Genomic DNA, 21,816 nt, shown 5'->3' on the forward strand with positions numbered 1-21,816 from the left:
AAATAGCTACAATGTAATTATAATTTATATTGTAGCTATATTAGGATTTATTTTACAGGTAAGTATTTAGCTTTAAATAGGAATAATTTATTTAATAAGAGTTAATTAATTTTGTTAGATTAAAATTATATTTAAGTTAGGGGGGTGTTAGTGTTAGGGTTAGACTTAGCTTTAGGGGTTAATACATTTATTAGAATAGCGGTGAGCTCCAGTCGGCAGATTAGGGGTTAATGTTTGAAGTTAGGTGTCGGCGATGTTAGGGAGGGCAGATTAGGGGTTAATACTATTTATTATAGGGTTAGTGAGGCGGATTAGGGGTTAATAACTTTATTATAGTAGCGGTGCGGTCCGCTCGGCAGATTAGGGGTTAATAAGTGTAGGCAGGTGGAGGCGACGTTGAGGGGGGCAGATTAGGGGTTAATAAATATAATATAGGGGTCGGCGGTGTTAGGGGCAGCAGATTAGGGGTACATAAGGATAACGTAGGTGGCGGCGCTTTGCGGTCGGCAGATTAGGGGTTAATAAGTGTAGGTAGCTGGCGGCGATGTTGTGGGGGACAGATTAGGGGTTAATAAATATAATATAGGGGTCGGCGGTGTTAGGGTCAGCAGATTAGGGGTACATAAGGATAACGTAGTTGGCGGTCGGCAGATTAGGGGTTAAAAAAATTGAATAGAGTTGCGGCGATGTGGGGGGACCTCGGTTTAGGGGTACATAGGTAGTTTATGGGTGTTAGTGTACTTTAGAGTACAGTAGTTAAGAGCTTTATAAACCGGCGTTAGCCCAGAAAGCTCTTAACTACTGACTTTTTTCCTGCGGCTGGAGTTTTGTCGTTAGATGTCTAACGCTCACTTCAGACACGACTCTAAATACCGGAGTTAGAAAAATCCCATTGAAAAGATAGGATACGCAATTTACGTATGGAAAAGTCGCGGCTGAAAAGTGAGCGTTAGACCCTTTTTTGAGTGACTCCAAATACCGGAGGTAGCCTAAAACCAGCGTTAGGAGCCTCTAACGCTGGTTTTCACGGCTAACGCCAAACTCTAAATCTAGGCCTAAGGTAGGGTTACCTGACTTATCAATGTTTCGACAATGACTTTAATCGGGCCTATGTGTCCGTTCCATATGTTTGTGTATACTGGAGCAGGGGTCCTGCGTGTCCCCAATCGTTACTTCTACTTTTGAAACTAAATAAAAATGTATATTTAAAAATATATATATATATAACTGGAAAAATTGCGTATATATATATATATATATATATATATATATACATATTATTAAATGGCTAAACTTTGCTTTGAATATATCACTACATCTAGCATGCAATTACTGTTTAAAAGGACAGTCAATACTAAAATTGTTATTGTTTAAAAAAATAGATGACTACTTCACTTCCCATTCCCCAGTTTTGCACAACCAACATTGTTATATTAATATACTTTATAACATTTAAACCTCTAAATTTCTGCCTGTTTCTAAGCTACTATAGACAGCCTCTTATCACATGCTTTTTTATTAGCTTTTCACAACAGGAGACTGCTAGTTCATGTGGGCCATATAGATAACATTGTGTTCATGCCCGAAGAGTTATTTAAGATTTAGCACAACACAGTACTAAATGCAAGTCAATAAATAATAATTAAAATGTCATGTGATCAGGGGGCTATCAGAGAATGCTTAAATGCAAGGTAATCACAGAGGTAAAAAAAGTATATTAAAGGGACACTGAACCCAAATTTTTTCTTTCGGGATTCAGATAGAGCATGACATTTTAAGCAACTTTCTAATTTACTCCTGTTATCAAATTTTCTTTATTCTATTGGTATCTTTATTTGAAATGCAAGAATGTAAGTTTAGATGCTGGCCCATTTTTGGTGAACAACCTGGGTTGTCCTTGCTGATTGGTTGATAAATTCATCCGCCAATAAAAAAGTGCTGTCCAGAGCTCTGAATAAAAAAAAAAGCTTAGATGCCTTCTTTTTCAATTAAAGATAGCAAGAGAACGAAGACAAATTGATAATAGGAGTAAATTAGAAAGTTGCTTAAAATTACATGCTCTATCTGAATCACGAAAGAAAAAATTTGGGTTCAGTGTCCCTTTAATATAGCAGTTTTGGTTATGCAAAACTGGGGAATGGGTAATAAAGGGATTATCTATCTTTTAAAACAATAAAAATTCTATTGTAGACTGCCCCTTTAATATCCCTTTAACATTTATAGCAGTGGGAAGTGTTCAAGAAATTATATCTTATTTCTCAAATGAGAACAACTAGCAACATGGAAAAAAAAATAATTACAACCACAACACCTTGGAAACACTATTACAAGACGGTTTATGTAAATGTTTCAAAAAGCATAATATTTTCGCATTTGTTTTGTTATGGAAAAGTAGTCTCACTGGAAAGAACAAAAGGTGTCTCCAGGGCTTTACATTCATAATATCACAGGGCTGGTGACATCTCCCCTAATCCTGGTCCACAATAACTGCCTAGCCGTGCACATCCATGTGTACTGTCCCTTAAACTCAGAAAACAAAACTCAGCCAACCTTACTCACATTCCTCTTGCATCTAAAGTCACTACCCCTTTCACTTGTGCACTCTGGAACTCTCGCTCTGTTTGCAACAAACTCACTTCTATACATGACCTCTTTATCTCTCGCTCCCTTAACCTTCTGGCCCTAACAGAAACCTGGCTCTCTCCCCTAGACACAGCATCCACTGCTGCTCTGTCACATGGGGATCTCCACTTCAGCCACACTCCTAGGTCTGGTAATAGACAAGGAGGTGGTGTAGGTATTTTACTTTCCTCTCGTTGCACCTTTCAACAAATACAACCCATCTCTTCCCTTACATTTTCCACATTCGAAACCCACATGATTCGCTTATTCTTTCCCCTCTCTATACGTGTTGCAGTCATATACTGAACCCCTGGCTCCTCAACTCAATTTCTAGATTACTTGACTGCCTGGCTACCGTATTTCCTTTCCTCAGACAACCCTGCCCTCATTCTTGATCACTTCCTCTTTCGGTTTGTCACAATGAACTGATTCTCCCACTCACAAAGACGGTCACTCCCTTGACCTGATCTTTAGCTATCGATGCACTATCTCAAACTTCACAAACTTACCTTTTCCTCTTTCTGATCACCATCTCCTCACGTGCAACATATCATCGCTCCCTACAACTCTCCCTCCTCCTACTCCTCACACCAAACTTCACAGAAGCATTATCTCATTAGATCAGCAACAGCTTGCTAATCCCCCTCAAACCTTTCCTCTCATCCTTCTCCTCCTTTTCCTGCCCTGATCAATATATCTGCCACAATAATTCCACCCTTACATCTGTCCTTGACAATCTGGCCCCTCTTACCATAGCTCGGAAATCACACACTCATCCGCAGCCCTGGCATACTCCTCTGACACGGTACCTGCGCAGATGTTCCCATACTGCTGAGCAGCACTGGAGAAAATCTCGGAGTTCAGCTGATTTTCTTCGTTACAAATTCATCTTGAACTCCTACAATTCTGCCCTTAATTAGCAACATTACTTCTCTACTATTATCTCTAATCTTTCGTCAAACCCAAAACGTCTGTTCTCCACTTTCAATACTCTTCTCTGCCCACCCCCACCTCCTAATACAACTTCTCTGTCAGCTCAAAACTTTGCCAGCCACTTCAATAACAAATTTTACTCCATCAGAAACGAAATCAGCTCTCAACATAATTCCATTCTCTCACCCCCTCAAACGCTTGCAACCAACCACAACCCACATAGCCATAAACTTAGCTCTTTCTCCCCTGTTACTGAGGAAGAAGTTTTGGCATTTACACTGCGCTCTCATCTGTCCCCTTGACCCTATCCCCTCAAGCTACTCCCTCTCTTCTACCCTTACCCCTATACTCACACACATTTTCAACCTCTCCCTCAGCACTGGTGCACTGGTATATTTCCCTCATCTCTGAAACATGCACTGGTCACACCTATCCTCAAAAAACCTTCCATTCATCCAACCTCCCCATCCAACTACCGCCCTATTTCCCTCCTCCCTCTTGCCTCAAAGCTTCACGAAAAACTAGTATATGCATGCCTATCCCATTTCCTTACATTAAACTCCCTCCTTGACCCACTGCAATCTGGATTTCGTCCCCATCACTCCACAGAGACATCATCTCTTGTTACCTCATCACACTCCTGTTTACAGGACTTCTCCAGACTGGCTCCACAAGACTCTCCCCTAGTTTTGAAAGCTTTAAGCGCTCCCTAAAGACTCTACTGTTCATGGATGCATACAACCTACAAAAACCTCTCTTTATACCAGTTCCTCTACTCCATTGCTATCCCCTAACCCCCCTTAGCATGTATACCTAAGAGTCCAGCTGTTTGTAGATCACCTTCTTAAGAGCTGACTACAACACTGCAACTCTTGGCAGGGCCCTCTACCCATTTGATCCCTATAATTGTTTTGTTGTACTCTGCCTTTGTTTATAGTGCTGCGGAATCTGTAGGTGCTCTACAAATAACCGATAATAATAATAACAGGGCGCACTAGATGTGTGTTAGGATTTTCCTAAACAGACCTCAGCCCAGCAAAAATAAATTCATAAATTGTATAACTATTTCAAAACCAACGTTGTTGTCTCATTTTTATTTTATATCTTTTAGGGACACTAAAAACTTAATAAGTTTTATGCATGTCCCTCTGACCATGGGTACTGCTATTATGAACCCTGGGTTACACTGCATGTATCGGAAGGAGAAGTTGCTGCACATGTGCAAACAAGTCAGCATTGGAATGCAGGGAAAGTTCGATTTCAAAATGGCGGCACCCATGACTAGAGCGAGGCAAGGAATAACCTTAATACTATGCTTATAAAAGTATTTAGTGTTTAATATCCCTTTAATGGACCATTTAATATGGTACAATTGCAGAATAAAAAGACACTGCAATAACACTTATTCTGAATTTCAAAAAAGAAGTAGATTTTTTTCTGACAAATTAATTTTTAACCCCATTTTCTGGCACCCTTTATCATACACTGTGAACTTGTGCACATGCTCAGAAGGATCTGAAGCCTCAGAAAATGTGCATATAAAAAAAACTGTACAAAAATTGGTAATGGAAATAAATTGGAAAGTCTCTTAAAGGGACAATCTACTTGAAAATTGTTAAGGTTTAAAAAGATAGATAACCCTGTTACCAATTCCCCAGTTTTGCATAACCACCACTGTAATATTAATACACTTTTAACCTCTGTGATTATCTTGTATCTAAGCCTCTGCAGACTGCCCCCATTATCTCAGTTCTTTTGACAGACTTGCATTTTAGCCAATTAGTGCTGACCTATAAATAACTCCAGGGGAGTGAGGACAATGCTATATATATGGAACACATGAGCTAGCGCTGTCTAGCTGTGAAAAACTGTCCAAATACACTGAGATAAGAGACAGCCTTTAACGGTTTAGAAATCAGTTTATGAGCCTACATAGGTTTAGCTTTAAACAAAGAATACCAAGAAAAAAAGGCACATTTGATGATAAAAGTAAATTGGAAAGTTGTTTAAAATTGCATGCCCTATCTGAATCGTGAAAGTTTAATTTTGGCTTGACTGTCCTTTTAAAGCTACATGCTCTTTCGGAATAAGAAAAGTTTACATTTAAATGTAATGTCCCTTTAACTGTTTTCAGGTTTTCTTTTGTGCATATGTTACTGCAGGGAGTTTTTCTTTTTTAATTTATTACTGTAATAGTTTTGCTCGTGTTCTTTAAAATGCATGTTCTATGGGGTTGCAAGATACTTGTAGTTGATGCTTCATTGATTATAATGGAGCTTAAAGGGACATGAAACCAAAAATGATTCAGATAGAGCATACATTTGTAAACAGCTTTACAATTTACTTATATTATCAAAGCTTCATTCTCTTTGTATCCTTTCTTGAATAAGCAGTAATGCACTACTGGGAATTAGCTGAACACATAAGTAAGACAATCACATGAAGCATATTTGTGCAGCTACTAATCAGCAGCTAGTTCCCAGCTTCCCAGCCTACCTTGTTATACTTTTCAACAAAGGATACCAAGAGAAAAAAGAAAATATGAGCAAATAAGTATATTAGAAAGTTGTATGCTCTATCTGACTCACAAAATACATTTTTGGGGTTTCATATCCCTTTAACTCACAAGAGATGTTTTCTGAACATATTTATATTTAAATAGACCATCATTACATAGTAGAATTAATAGAAGTGTCTTCTAAGTGAAATACATCATGTATGGCCCAGATATGCAAAAAACGGAGCAGAAAATTCCTATGTACACTCTGACTTTTTTCTTGAAACACCTTATGATAAAACTGAATTACAGCCACAAAGCAATTTACATTTTGTTCAGTATAATTTAATACTTAGGGTGAAAAAATAACTTATTTTGAAGATCTGATATGTTACTATACTAAGTTTATTTGCACCAAAATATTGATATAAATATTTGTATTTATGGGCTGCATCCAAAATAGCAATATTGGCAAGAACAAGCAATCATTTACATCACAGGCAACTGAAGAAAGGTCACTAGATTTTGCATCTGCAGTTCTATATTTGCACAAGTTGCTAAGCAACTGAAGCAAATCATAGCCCTAGGCACCAAGACTGCCTTTTAGACATCCATTATTAAAAGAAAAAGAAAATCAGTAACACATTTGTACAGTTAATATAGGATGTTGCAAAAATTATACAATGTAAACTATAACACCTTTTTTTTATTGAAAAAGAAAAATGCTCAAATAGCGTGTGAGATCAAAGATATATATATATATATATAAAAAAATATGTTAGATCACTAAAAATGCATGTATGGGAATTTAACTAAGAAAAACGGTTATATATGTTTGTCATCAGAGGGGAAAACAATTATGATGTTGTTACAATTGCAATATTTGCAATTAAACCTAATATAATCTAACCTTTTCCTTATCTTCAAGTTAATAAATAAAAAAGCAAAACAGAATTCACCTTTTTGCCACGTCTATTGTTTTAATTAAAATGGGAAGACTATATGAAATTATTGTAATAATTTTTTTAAATTAATATAAAGAATATTTTGTTTCAAGCAATGATTAACTCCGGACCCTGACACGATTATTCATATTCTTTACATTATTTTGATTATACACCACTGCTAATGACAGAAATAATTATATAGATTTTTTTGGTTTAGCATTTGACAATCAAAACGTTTTAAAAACAATAATCTTTTTTTCTTATTATTATCATAAAATTATAATGGATGCTATTTTAGTTGTTTGTGTTTTTTTGTCTTGTTTGACTGTATTTATTTTATTGAATGTAGATGCAGCAAAACTTTGGAAATATTGGAACAATAAGGAATGATGAAACACACACAGCACAGATATATAGCCCATTAATATTGTGCTCCTTACGTTAATACAAAAACAAAAAGGGGGAAATTAAATCTTACATCTTAGTGCAGACATCCACAAACTTGGAACTACATTTCCCATGATGCTCAGCTAGCTGTCTTAGTGTATGAGGGAAGTAATATTTATGGTAGCACCTTTCTATGGCCTCATAAACTAATTTGTGTGAAGATAAGGATAACAACTTTGGAACCTGTCTGCCCGTCTTTGTGACAATCAGGCAATGTACACTGTACATCCACTTTCTGTATTTACTATTGTCCAAGCATTTAGTTGAGCAGTGCCTTCCCATGTTTTCCTGTGAACAGTCATGCAAGAGCAGGGCCTGCCAGTCACCCCAAACAAGCGAGTTCAGGGCAATTTATCTTTACCATCTCAGAAATGGTGGAGCGGTTGTAAGTTAGTGATTGTATGCACTGTAAGGGCTCCAAAGCAGCATCCACTGCTTAGTACATGAAGCCCTATGTCTAACTTAATTTAATACACAATTTAGCTGACTAATTTTACTGTGGCACACTTTGGTATTATACACCGTACCTAGCACATTTATCTAGCACAAGTCTCTGTGACACTTTTTGACAGTGATACACTTTACATGACACAATCCCTGTGGCACACTGCATATAACTGAGGCTCTTACACAATGAAACTTTGCACCCTTTAACTGATACACTGATATAGGTAACATCTACTTATTTTGAATTATGATAATGGAATGCTGTGTTGTATCCAAGCAGAAAAAAGGCAAAATGTCAGATGTGTAACATTTTAATCAATGTCAGATGTGTAACATTTTAATCATTTTAATCATGCATCCATATACCATAACATATGGTTGCCCCTGTGGTCTTCATAAGTACATAGTATGAATATTCTCAATTTGTATTATTAAGGTACATTCAATGATATTTCTGCCATCTTAAAAGGGAAAGTCTAGGCAAAATTAAACTTTCATGATTCCAATTGGGCATGCAATTTTAAACAACTTTCCAATTTATTTTCATCATCAAATTTGCTTTGCTCTCTTGGTAGTCTATGTGGAAAGCTAAAACTAGGTAGGCTTATATGCTAATTTCTAAGATGTTGAACTGCCTCTTATCTCAGTGCATTTTGACAGTTAGACACAGCTAGTTCATGTGTGTCATATAGATAACATTGTGCTCACTCCCATGGAGTTTCTTTAAGAGTCGGCACTTATTGGATAAAATGCATGCCTGTTAAAAGAACTGTTAAAAGAAGTGAGATAAGAGGGCAGTCTGCAGAGGCTTAGAAAACAAGGAAATCACTGAGGTAGAAAGTGTATTATTGTAATAGTGTTGGTTATGCAAAACTGGGGAATGGGTAATAAAGGGATTATCTATCTTTGTAAACAATAACAATTCTGGAGTAGACTGTTACTTTAATACATGAAGACTGTGGCAATGTAATTTAAACCTGTATAAATAATTAAATATAATCTGAATAACAGATTACTGTTACTGTGTTTTAGACTCTGGGCCCGATGATCTAAAGCTCTCCTCTCAGGCGAGATGATCTAAGAAGTCTCATCAGTATGGCGAGGTCCCTCAAAGAATTTTAGAAACATAAATTTTACCTTGAGAGAGGTTTATCTCACTATGCAGGTCTAGATTACAAGTGGCTAGGGGTAGATTACAAGTGGCGTGCTATTGACTGCACAAGGTTTATGCACACATTCGCAAGCTTGCGGTTGTGGTTTTAGCACCCATCCGTATTATGAGTTCAGCGGCAGTTCGATTATCACGGACTAAGCTTTGTGAGCTATTGAAAAATTATGCGTCCTATATTTTCAATGGGCCACAAAAAAGGTTATTCTGCACTTGTATTACAAGTTGCTGGGTAATATACATGTAGCTATGCTATCAAAAATTTTCAACCACAGCTCTCACCTCTGGCTAAATAATTGGGCTTCTATGTCTTCAATGTGTTTAATCTGCATATGGTTAAGAATCATTTTTAAGGTGCTCACATAGGTCTAGTGTACTAGAAACTAAACTAAACAAACATCACAGTCAATATGTCCCAGATGACCAACTTGGCCTATCAGGCCATTCTTGCCTATTTGATTACCATTGTGTAGCACTGCTCTTTTGATTGACTAACTGGCTCCACAATTTGGCTATGCAAATATGGATCCTGAGTTTGCTTGTTCACTTGCTCGTGGACAACTTTTTCTCAACAGAATCATACATGCTATCCATCTTGCCTACACACGCATGGTGTGTGCACTCACAGTTGTGTGCACTCACTGTTGCTTATTGAAGATTAATTATTAATTTTGGAATATAATATTTATATTAATAATAATAATAACTATTATTTATGAAAGAATTTGCTTGTGAGAAAGACAGCTTAATATAACAACTTTATTAGTCACAGCACCCAAAATCTTAGATCACACGATATAATATTCTATGCTTCTTTATATGGTACCATTAATATGAGTTACATTAAATACATTACATAAAACACATTGACATAACTGCATACAATTTCTTACATCAAATGCAAACAGACATAAAAACAACCTTATAGCTATAAAGTAAATAAGTGCATAATATAATTACCTCTGGGCCCAGTAAGAGGTTGTCTCTTTTCTTTCCTTTCTTCTCTTCTCATTTCCCTTCTATTGCTACATCTTATATACCTTTAAAATGACAAGCCTCTTCAGCTAATACTTCCCAAAATGGTTAATGGTGGGTATCCATTTTGGGTTAGCCTTTGAATGTGATTGGTTAGTATAATTCTGAGATATATTTTTGTATTTCTGCACTTTTGAATAGCTGTTTCTTAGGCCACCAGTTGCACTATTAATCATGCTCCTGACATAGCTTCTGACCTGGACTTTATTTTAACTAAAGGAATTTATTGCTTTATTCATGTAAATGAACAGGTGTGTCCTTGAGAGACTTTCAGCAAGCTGGACATCAAGTAGTTACATCACACACACACACACACACACACACAAATACATATATATATATATATAGCAAATTACTCATACTGTAACAGTCCCGCCCTTGTGGCCGTGAGAATTGTTTGGATTGGCCACACATTATGAGAGTAATTGCTTGTATCTTATCTGTTAACATCCTAAATTATTATTTATTTAAGATTTTTGCTATCTAAATTATTAAAAGAAAATTACAAAACTAACAATGATCTTTTTTATATATATAAACCAATGGTAATGTGTTCATGTGAGGTGAAGCAATAATTTAGCATAGAAACTGGACACGACAGACCTATATAGGCCTCTTTTTCATGTTTGGCAAAAACCCTTTAGCTTCTGTAATGCTTCTTCTCATAAGTCATTGACCATGCCACCTGGAAAATGGTAATGTTCTTTTCTTCCTTTTCATTTTGCAAGGCTTTCCTTCTTGATGATGTCTGTAATCACCCATGTCACAGAGGCTCTTTCTCACTGTTGGCAGCAACAAATAAACTTCTGTAACCCTTATTTTCCCATTTAATAAAGCATAAAGTGGGAATGTCCTTTTATTTTTCAGAAAGCTTTTCTCCTTAATGACTTCTGTAGTTTCACTGAGGCTCTTGTTGATGCAGCAATTATATTGGAAACTTCTCTCACCTACATTTGGTCTGGGCTTTTCTTCTAAGTCTTTTCCCAGCTAATATGCTTCCCTCTTGTGCAGATGGTGAGGACTTTGATTTGCAGGCAGCATCCTTTTGAAACAATCTCTTACTTTTGGCATTGCAGTCATCGTTCTGGAGTAGCTTATTACTTGTTGCTGGTAGTAGACTTCTCTCTGGTCTGTGGTTGCTTGTTGTCACTACTGGCAGTACACTACTCTCTTATATGGAGCTGGTCTGTGCATTTCTTGTTGTTGCTGCTGGCAGTACACTTCTCTCTGGTCTGGAGCAGGTCTGTGGGTTTCTTGTTGTCACCATTTGGAAGGGTGATGGATGAGCATCTACTGTCATAATAGTGGAAAACTTGTGAGAAATATTTTTCTTTATCAGCAAAAGATTGAGGATTATATTTGAATGTGGTGTCAGTGTCTATGTGGCCAATGTTAGGGTAGAAAAACCCTAAATGTATCTCCTGAGAATTTCCTAGTCACATTCACCTCATTCAACACCAGAATTTTTTTTGTTTGAAAAAAAAGATAATCCCTTTATTACCCATTCCCCAGTTTTGCATATCCAACACAGTTATAATAATACACGTTTTACCTCTGTAATTATCTTGTATCTAAGCCTCTGCTGACTGCCCCCTTATTTCAGTTCTTTTGACAGACATGCAGTTTAGCCAATCAGTGCTCACTCCTAGGTCACTTTACGTGCATGAGCTCAATGTTATCTATATGAAACATGTGAACTAATGCCCTCTAGTGGTCAAAATGTATTCAGATTAGAGGCAGTCTTCAAGGTCTAAGAAATTAGCATTTGAACCTCCTAGGTTTAGCTTTCAACTAAGAATACCAAGAGAACAAAGCAAAATTGGTGATAAAAGTAAATTGGGAAGTTGTTTAAAATTGCATGCCCTATTTAAATCATGACAGTTTTTTTTTTTTGGACTTGACTGTCCCTTTAACACACACAAACATATACTCAGTCATGTAAATGAACAAAGACACTGAACTACACAGGTGAAAGTGTAAATGTGCATAAGGCAAAAGTGATCAATGGAATGCTTACTCAAAACATCCACAAGACAAATGCAAATATCCTGGTCATTTTTTAAAACCATCATATTAATGAAATCCAGAAATATGATAGAGATTGATGTGTGCAAGATAAGGAGGCCCATTATTACTATTTTTTTAATATGTGCATATTCTGCTATATTCTATTAATTTTGTGACTCCCTGTCCAGGATCTTTTTTTTTTTTTTTTTTTTTAATATACATCTCTTTAGATTTATTATTTAAGTAAAAGCTAAATGGGAAATACATTCTAAAAGGTAGTTTTACATTTTGAAAGATTATGCTTTTTGAGAGAGAATATATATATATATATATATATATATATATATATATATATATATATATATATATATAAATAAATGTTTAAAAGTGACACAAAAAAACACCAATGCTATATATTAAAAGATTGTAGGTGTGTGTATCTGTATGTGTGTGTAGTGTGTATATATATATATATATATATATATATATATATATATATGTATGTATATATATATATATATATATATATATATATATAAAATACACAGATACACACACCTACAATCTTTTAATATATAGCATTGGCGTTTTTTTTGTGTCACTTTTAAACATTTGGCACACTCCTAAATAACTATTAATCTTCACTGAGGCTCACACAGCAAGCAACAAGGGGTTAAGTGTTAGGGCATCACGCTGAGGCACACAGAGCAGATCATATTACCAGTGCTCTGCTTGTAACGGATTGCAGCCCAGATAATCGCAGTTCTTCTGTTAGTGTGTTGCTGTAACATGGGCTCCCTGTCTGGCCGTGACTTTATTGAAAAAAGCAGCTCCTTGTGCAGCACTCAGGAGGAGGAGGTGACAACTGCTAGTATTGTTTGTTTACAAAGTAGACCGTTTATACCGCTCTGGGTCCTGCACAAGGAGCTGCTTTTTTTAAAGTCACGGCCAGATAGGGAACCATAACTGGTAAATCTATGTATGAGCCATTCACACTCTCACTGTATGTGACTCTTCTATAACAAGTGTCATAATATTGAGATCAGCTGGCTCTAACCATCTCATCGGCATTGATTGTGCTCCTGCGCTGCTGTTAGATATTATGTGAGCTAAAGGGGGTACGTTTTGAAAATACATAAATATTTGTATGATTTTTACTTAAAACATTTTTATTCAGCTGAACTTTGCTGCTGTTATACTTTGAAGTTTTCCAGCGTTTTCTGTATTGGTATTAAGTGAAAGTGAAACAGCAGCAAAGTTCAGCTGAATAATTTTTTTTTAGAAAAAGCATACAAATATTTATGTATTTTCAATACCTTCACTTGAGGCAGAGCTGCTGCAGCAGAGGTGAGAAAGGGAACTTGCAGTGTCCGGTGAATTATACAGTGTTATGGTATGCTGCGCAGCCAGGAAATCACAAGTCTACCACTCCACTGAAGTCTCAAACACTGCTGCACAGACTAGAAGGGAGGAGCTGAGAGCAAAAAAAACATTACCTGTCAGATTAATAAATAAAAAAAACTAACGGTCTGCTAAAATAAGGGGGAAAGAAACTATAACGTCTACTTAAGAAAAAAAAAAGCTTTAATGGCCTGCTTGCCCGCAGCAGGGCTAAATGTTACAAAAAAATACATGCCATGCCCCGCACCCAGAACTGCTTGTCCTGGGCGTCGGGCGATATGAATTGCACATCCCTCTTAGCCGCTGCCACTCTCATTGACCTTAATGAGCCTCAGGCTCACACCGACACCGTGACCAACTGACCATCCGGCAAGGACCGGCATCAGTCTCCGACTGAGACACTACACACTCGTGGCAGACTGGCAGCAGCTGCAGTGCAGTGCATGAGAGCACTGTGCAGAGTTCAGTTCAGTAACTTCTTAGACACTCTGACACCCGCCACCACGTCTGACTCCGTCTCTGAGTTGAGGTGCTCTGAGAACACGTGACTGCTCGATTCTGTTTCCTTCCCGCCCGGCACTCAGCAACAGACAGCAGAGAGATTCAGAGTTCAGACTTTCTGAATTCTGATTGGCTGAGAGTGTGACAGCCAGGGCTGAGTCCGGACGGAGGCTTTTCACAGTCAAGCCTCCAGTGGGAGCGTATGGGGCGCATTGGAGAGCACTGCATTAGCACCTTTTCTCCTCTTGGTGGCAGTCTCTCAGCGGCCCATACACTTCCACAGTGAGTGAATACATTTCATATTGCTCAATGCAAGGACAGCTGGCTGGCCTTGTCTTGCGCAATATGAATGTATTGAATTATGTATTTGTATAACGTTTTTTTATATAAGTTTATTTAAAAAAACACAAGTCCTGATTTTGGTGGAGGGGTGGGGGGGTAGGGGGGTCACCTTTTTTTATTAAAAAAAATATATATGGAGAAAAAAAAAATCACATATTTTTATTTTTTATTTTTATAAAAAAGGCTGTTATTACATACATTGGCCAGGGGAGGCACTGCCTCACCTGCCTCCTGTGACTGCACGTCACTGAAATAGACACCAGTTAATAATTACAATAGAGGCTATTTAATACCTACACTAATATCCCTACATCTACATACTGTATATCTTATTTTTCTAAAGTGCGAATTATTGCATCTTTAACACTGACTGATTTCTATTACATATGATTGCCATATATATTCAACAGTTACTGATAAATACCAAGTAAATAGCTTAACATAATATTTAACAGGACTGTAGCAATGATGATTTAAAAGGATACCCTTTTTGAATTAAAGAAGCAAGAAATAATTACCAATTTTAAAACTATGCTGTTTAATTATTTTATCTTAAGACCTAGAAATTCTAAAGATAAAATAATAATCTGCAAATATAGACTATTAAACTATAGGGTATATCATTCTGCTTAGTTTACCTGAGTCCTGTTAGCAGCTATTGTGATTTTAAATGGAATAGTATGATGAACAATGAAAACCTGCAGGGGTAATACTATGGTACTATATACATTTTGTAAAAATATATATTTACATAGAGGAACAGTAGTTTAATCATCATAGATATGTGAGAGTTTTCAGTAAATGCTGGAACAAGGATTAATTGACTCATTGTAAAGGTACTTGTTAGTAACCTTTATATGGTTATGTTCTATTACAAACTAAATTATAGCAATCAGCTTTAGTTCTGTTATTTTAAGATGGAGATTCTCTAGATGCAATTGTGCCTCTGGTATCTGATGTCAGTCATGGCTCTGCTTTTGGTATCAGTCATTCCTTTTTGTGATACCTGTTAAGAAGAAAAATATAAAATGTAAATCTACATATAATATATACATTAAACTAACTTGGGGTTTGGTCTGTCCTGTATCTGTCTTACAAAATAAAATGGTGTTTGAATGGCCTAAGTTTTACAATACTCAATTCAGGTACAGACTACTTTGTTCTTAACGTTTACCAAATAAGAGTGCCCAAATGGGAACACTCTGTTTCAAGCAAGTGACCCTCCCCCCCCCCCCCCTTGGGCACGATTGTTGCTTAAGACAATTTTCTTTAAAGAAATGGGAATAGCTAAATATATTTGGGACCAAATGGTATATTACTATCAGGAATGACACCAATATCAATGCACTCACCGTAGTTGAAGGCATACTTCCTATTTCTTTTATGTCCATAGATGAGTGTTTGCAGTGCCTTCATTCCATTTCCTGAGTGTTTTTCATGTAGAGCCTGAAACATACTTTCTAGGGAAGACAGCTTAGTGAGAATGATCTGATATTCTGCATTTAATTCTGGGTGACCATGTGATACATCCAAGCACCAAGTATATTTTTGTTTATCCAAAGAATGTAGAAAAATACATTCACAGTGTGGATAGTGTTTACACAGCATCAGAGTAAAACCATTGATTGTGTCCATTATGTTTACCCATTTGTTGCTCTGTAAATCATTTTTTAAAGCATTTAGCTCTAGAGGATTTGACATTTCTAGGCCTTTTTCTGGTGGATTATTTGCATTTTTGAAATTTGCAGAATTGTTGGTTGTTTTAGGGGATTGTGTGTCAAAGGTTTTAAAATTAGTCAGGCATGCAGTTAGATGTCTCACACTTATATTTTCTAACTGTGTATTCTCACTTCCAGTAGGAGGACACACAGATATTGCAACAGCAGGGGATTTATTTATGTTTTTAAATGCTCCATTGCCACTATATACTGTATCCATAATAATGGAACAGTCCCCCTGTGAGTTTGCTATTAGCTTTACTTGTGGCAAGAGGTAAATCATAGCTGAATTGGCTAAATGAAATGCATTCCCCACCACTCCTTACTGTAGCATTATTGTCTGTTAAACATGCAAATGTGAAGGTGGAGGAATCATCATTATTTTTAGCACAAATAACTGAAGTACTTTGCTGCAGCACATTAAAGCACTTGGAATTTTCAGCAGAATTCCCCAATTTAATATTTTCCAATTAATTTTGTACCACAGAATATGCATTACATATGTGATTCTTTTCTTTTTCTGTTTCAAATAATTTTTCTTTGCAAATCTCTAATTCTTTTTCTGCATTTTAGCAGTTTTTATCACTCTCCTGTTTGGATTTGTTAATTTCACAATTGAGGGATGTTAGAGATTGCACTTGTATTTCTAATTTGTATTATATTTTTGGAACTTTGCAGTTCATTTTTCAATGTTTCTATTGTGGCATTCATTGCCAAGCATGCTGCAAAGATACTTGCAACTGCTTTTCCTTTTGTCTTTTTGGACGTTTGTGAGATATTAATCTCTTTTTCAAATACATCCTGGACATATTTCCAGGGATTCTCTTTGTCATAAACATCACAAGCATAATCATTACTTTTATGGCTTGTGATGTATGTAGCTACAAAGCTTTCCAAAGCAGATAATGTAGCCATCTTGAGTAAAAAAAAATTAAAATAAAATTAATTGATTCCCTTTTTCTTTATGTTTGTATATCCTCCCCAGTAAGTTGGCCGGCACTTACAGGTTCTTCTAATATACTTATATGTTTTAAAATATTATTTGGGAAATTTTACTTTTCAGTGTAGATCCTCTCCCTTATGTTCACTAGTCGTAAGGGTTACTCTAATCAAACACTTTTTAAACAAAGAACTATATCGTGATTTTGTTAGCGTGGGGTAGGTTTTAAATCCTTTCCATCACCTAATATCCTATTCCGTTAGGGTTTCTTCCTTACCGAGATAGGCGTTGTTCAAAATTATGCTTAATTTCGCACAGACAAAATTATTTATTAGAACAGTTTCAAAACAGCAAATCACATAATATACAATACTTTAGACATATATATTAATGCAATAGTAATTGTTTTATTTCAAGGTGACAATTTAGCTTATGTCCACAAGATTTTAACTATTTATTTACATAGCTTCCTGTGGCTCATTGGAAAATTAACAATTCAATACTAATTAATCCAGAAGTATATACTTACAGTACATGACCATGCATGATATAACTATATAAATTCTGGCTTATTGTTTTAATTAGAGGGGCCACAATACAATATTTCTATAGTATGTGACTAGATATTTCTATATCAAAGCAACATGTGCAGCTTACAAGTAAAATGACTAGAATTTATTCCACACAAATGTGTGACTATTGCATAAACATATATAAATGTATATTTAAACCCAAATAATTATTGTATTAAAATAAATATTATAACCAAATTTAATCTGTGAGGATTCTTTAAATAGAAGTAATCGTTCCAAAAGGATATAACTTACTATTAGAACAATAAGCAGAATATGCAATGATTCTGTTATTGGTGATGACTGACACAGCCCAAAACATCTAATAGCCTCATCATATGTATAAAACATACATGCCGTATCTTACACCTTAATGGACACGACAAGTTCTAATACCCGAGCGGTCGCCAATTATTGAAGATTAATTATTAATTTTGGAATATAATATTTATATTAATAATAATAACTATTATATATGAAAGAATTTGCTTGTGAGAAAGACAGCTTAATATAACATCTTTATTAGTCACAGCACCCAAAATCTTAGATCACACGATATAATATTCTATGCTTTTTTATATGGTACCATTAATATGAGTTACACTAAATACATTACATAAAACACATTGACATAACTGCATACAATTTCTTAAATCAAATGCAAACATACATAAAAACAACCTTATAGCTATAAAGTAAATAAGTGCATAATATAATTACCTCTGGGCCCAGTAAGAGGTTGTCAACTTGTCTCCTTTCTTTCCTTTCTCCTCTCTCCTCTACTCTCTTCCTTCTCCCTATACCTTATATATCTTTTAAATGACAAGCCTCTTCAGCTAATACTTCCCAAAATGGATAATGGTGGGTATCCATTTTGGGTTAGCCTTTGAATGTGATTGGTTAGTATAATTCTGAGATATATTTTTGTATTTCTGCACTTCTAGCTATTTCTGACTTTTGAATAGCTGTTTCTTAGGCCACCAGTTGCGCTATTAATCATGCTCCTGACATGGCTTCTGACCTGGACTTTATTTTACCTAAAGGAATTTATTGCTTTATTCATGTAAATGAACAGGTGTGTCCTTGAGAGACTTTCACTGTAACATGCTGAGGTTTATGACATTTACAGTATCTATACGCAGCACATTATTATTTTATACCATGTCATAATGGATGACTCACTACACTATCACTGATGTAATAGGGAAGTTTAGGAATGCTATCCTCAACAAGTGACATCCTGTCACAGCATTCCTTCATGCAGAGGATGCTTGGCCTGATCTCAGAAGGCACTTACAGAATATGGGGGACATACCACATGTGGGACACAATACACTGCACTCATATTGCTCTACGGCTACCATGGAACCAAGAAATGGCATATCGCATACGCCAACACTTCTATCAATGTCCACTATGTATGCAATGGTAACACGTACATTATGAACGTGTTTGCGGAGTATCCTGAATCCACTTACGACTACCTTATCCTCAGGTGTTCATCTGTGTGGCCGCAGTTGAAGGCCACAAAGTGGCATCATGGGTGGATCAGTGTTCAGTACTAATGCACAGCACACATACATACATTTACAATGGACAGTACAGGATTGGAGATCCCGTTTAAATGCACTCAGACATATGTTTGTACTAAATATGTCCCAACCAAGGTCTATTTTGATCTTTGAAATGTCTCTAATTTTCTCTACATCAATAAGCATACTGCCATGCAATGTTTCTTGCCACATCCGTGCCAGTACAGCTGTGCAGGGATTCTGTAGGCCCCACGCACTGACAAAAAAGTCTGCACATGACACTCCAAAAGAGGTATTTCAACACTCAATAACTGACAGCACAGAAGGCTGGTGGCAGGGTCAACAGCAACAGTAGCGGGAACTTCACAGGGAAACTCTGGACACTGTCATTGGCACCCTGAAGAGTGTTAACTTTATCTTCATGGAACCAAAGACCTTCAGAGGGTAAGCATACTCTATTTATGTGTTTCACATAATGCAGGCATTTGGACAGAGTAATTGAGCCCAGGATTTTAGGGACTTGGTGCTTTTTAATGAAAGATTTAGTCGTACATTAACTTTTACATGTACATGTCTTACTTTTTAATTAAGGTCAGCTTTTTGTGGAAATATAATCTGTAATAGATTATATTACTGAATTAGATGTATCAAGCAGATGTGGATAAATGAAAGAAAACATCATTTTGGGACAAGTAAAAGGTACGTGTTCTTTATAAAATTAGTAAAATAACAAAATGTAAATTTAGCCCTGCATAACCCAGTGACTCATATGTACAGCTAGCACAAGACAAAATACAAATGACAGGCCTCTGTAAAATTAAAATGTGGGGCACAACATAGTTGTTGTTTTTTCCCTAGAATCTCCCAAACTAATAAAGAAGTCACTCCAAAGAAAGCATGATTTTTTTTTTTTTACTAAAGTGCTTGAAGTATGACTAAAAAACTTAATTCTACATAAACACGACATCATTTATGTTTTCTAAGAGGAAGAAATCTACTACAAGTCGACCATAAACGTCCTTTTTTAATCATTGCCCTGGAGGATTGCACTGTATTCAATACATGTTAAAGTAACTGAATTGGCCTGCTTTGATTTTTCAGGATTCTTTTTAAATTATTATGCACACATTTCCTTAAGTGGTACATGTTATCAGCAAATGTTTCTCACATACCTGCATATGCATCAGATTTTGTAGGCTCAGCTTGAACGTCCAGGATCTCATCCTTTTTCACAACATCTGCAAATGTTAAAAATTGGGTTAATGTCATATATGTATTGATTTTAAAGTCTTTTTTTTATTTTTTTATTTCTTTTTATTGAGGATTATGAGTAATATAACAAAAACAGGTAGTCTTGTCACAGAGGTTACAAAGAAACTATGCAAGAAGTCAGTGATCATATATACAATGACAGTGCAAGATGTTTCAACCAGTACATTGAATTAACAAAACCACATCGGAATTAAACACTGCAGTGATATCTAGATGAAATCCTCATTTTACAATATAATAGCATGTTAGGCTGACTAGTTAGGGTCCAAGTATTTAGGCCAAATATTCTAGAACTATAAAATATAACTTGTAGTCAGATGGGCAGCTCATTATGAGCTTCAGAAGAGTATACATAAATGAGTATTTAGGAAGGGGGGAAGGATATCTCATAGTAGTCAATAACAATCAGCGGGTAAGCACCGCTTAAAATATGAGTTATTGAACTAAGCTGCATAGTTTAGTGCCTAATCTTAAGGATATTATGAATGCTGAGCAACATTGGCGGAATTTTAGCAAATATATAAGAGGTGTAGCAACTTACTAGCAAGGAATATGTATTCCAAAAAGGTTAGTAAATTACATTTAAACTATGACCTGAGAAGGGCAGCGGCTAGTTGCCCATATATTTCGACATGATCAGATTTAGGAGTGCATGGGACAGTAGGAAGAACATGCAACATGGGAAAATTAATGATAAAAGGTGGATGCTTTAACTGCTTAGATTAAGCGCCAATTATGTAGTATAGGGGGGTGATAACACCTAATTTCTAAATGGACAAAGAACCATGACATGTAATGAGACTAGTCTATTTAGCTGAGCTTACAAAAGAGATAAGTGAAATCTTCAAGGAGTAGTAAGAAGTGAGTACCTAGACAGCCCATATGCTTTTTGACCAATATGCTAAAGATACTAGAAACCTTGCACTGAGTACATACTAAACGTTTGCAGACTATAGTCTTATCATGAGCGTCTGCTCGTGCTTAAATACATAAAATATTTCTGTATAGATATAATACAACAGAGGAAATATACATAGATTACCCTTCTAAATAAGCTAGGTTAGGATAGATAAAAATGCCTAACTAAGGGCTAATTTGGGAGTAATGCAAGTATAACTCATACATAAATTTAAACCAGTGGCAGGAGCATTTAATGATGTGCAGCATAAGCAATAGGCAGACTAGGCCTGGCTGCTTGTCATAGCAAGAATTATGCACTGGGGTCAAAAAAAATCTGTTAGGTGAAAGGCGTAACATGGGTTGCTTTTACTGTACCATTAGTGATGTAAAAAGAAAAAAAAAACGGTTCTGTTCGTCAGGGTTTTGATAGAGTTGGGAGTCTGTGCAAATTCATGTGCTTTACCAAGACTCAGCCCCTACACTAGTTGTGAGCTGTGATAAGTAGGCAACATACATACCAAACAGTAATAAACAT

This window comes from Bombina bombina, chromosome 5 (assembly GCF_027579735.1).
Source record: "Bombina bombina isolate aBomBom1 chromosome 5, aBomBom1.pri, whole genome shotgun sequence".
Taxonomy (NCBI): domain Eukaryota; kingdom Metazoa; phylum Chordata; class Amphibia; order Anura; family Bombinatoridae; genus Bombina; species Bombina bombina.